Source organism: Physeter macrocephalus, chromosome 11 (genome assembly GCF_002837175.3).
Source record: "Physeter macrocephalus isolate SW-GA chromosome 11, ASM283717v5, whole genome shotgun sequence".
NCBI classification, from domain to species: Eukaryota; Metazoa; Chordata; class Mammalia; order Artiodactyla; family Physeteridae; genus Physeter; species Physeter macrocephalus.
Genome location: NC_041224.1, coordinates 151,068,724 through 151,070,138, shown reverse-complemented (window position 1 = coordinate 151,070,138; position 1,415 = coordinate 151,068,724).

Here is a 1,415-nt window from a genome sequence, read left to right as displayed (position 1 = left end):
CATAGGTTTTGGGTCGTCGTGTCTCCATTGTCATTTGTTTCTAAGTATTTTTTGATTTCCTCTTTGATTTCTTCAGTGATCACTTCGTTATTAAGTAGTGTATTGTTTAGCCTCCATGTGTTTGTATTTTTTACAGATCTTTTCCTGTAATTGATATCTAGTCTCATAGCGTTGTGGTCAGAAAAGATACTTGATATGATTTCAATTTTCTTAAATTTGCCAAGGCTAGATTTGTGACCCAATATATGATCTATCCTGGAGAATGTTCCATGAGCACTTGAGAAAAATGTGTATTCTGTTGTTTTTGGATGGAATGTCCTATAAATATCAATTAAGTCCATCTTGTGTAATGTATCATTTAAAGCTTGTGTTTCCTTATTTATTTTCATTTTGGATGATCTGTCCATTGGTGAAAGTGGGGTGTTAAAGTCCCCTACTATGATTGTGTTACTGTCGATTTCCCCTTTTATGGCTGTTAGTATTTGCCTTATGTATTGAGGTGCTCCTATGTTGGGTGCATAAATATTTACAATTGTTATATCTTCTTCATGGATCGAACCCTTGATCATTATATAGTGTCCTTCTTTGTCTCTTGTAATAGTTTTTACTTTAAAGTCTATTTTGTCTGATATGAGAATTGCTACTCCAGCTTTCTTCTGATTTCCATTTGCATGGAATATCTTTTTCCATCCCCTCACTTTCAGTCTGTATGTGTCCCTAGGTCTGAAGTGGGTCTCTTGTAGACAGCATATATATGGGTCTCGTTTTTGTATCCATTCAGCCAGTCTGTGTCTTTTGGTGGGAGCATTTAATCCATTTACATTTAAGGTAATTATCAATATGTATGTTCCTATTACCATTTGGTTGTAGGTTTTTACCTTTCATCACTTTAAATATGTCCTGCTACTCCCTTTAGGCTTACAGAGATTCTGCTGAAGGATCAGCTGTTAACCTTATGGGGATTCCCTTCTGTGTTATTTGTTGTTTTTCCCTTGCTGCTTTTAATATGTTTTCTTTGCATTTAATTTTTGACAGTTTGATTATTATGTGTCTTGGCGTGTCTCTCCTTGGATTTATCCTCTATGGGACTCTCTGTGCTTCCTGGACTTAATTGACTATTTCCTTTCCTGTATTAGGGAAGTTTTCAGCTATAATCTCTTCAAATATTTTCTCAGTCCCTTTCTTTTTGTCTTCTTCTTCTGGGACCCCTATAATTCGAATGTTGGTGCGTTTAATGTTGTCCCAGAGGTCTCTGAGACTGTCCTCAGTTCTTTTCATTCTTTTTTCTTTATTCTGCACTGCAGTAGTTATTTCCACTATTTTATCTTCCAGGCCACTTATCCGTCCTTCTGCCTCAGTTACTCTGCTATTGATCCCATCTAGAGTATTTTTAATTTCATTTATTGTGTTGCTCA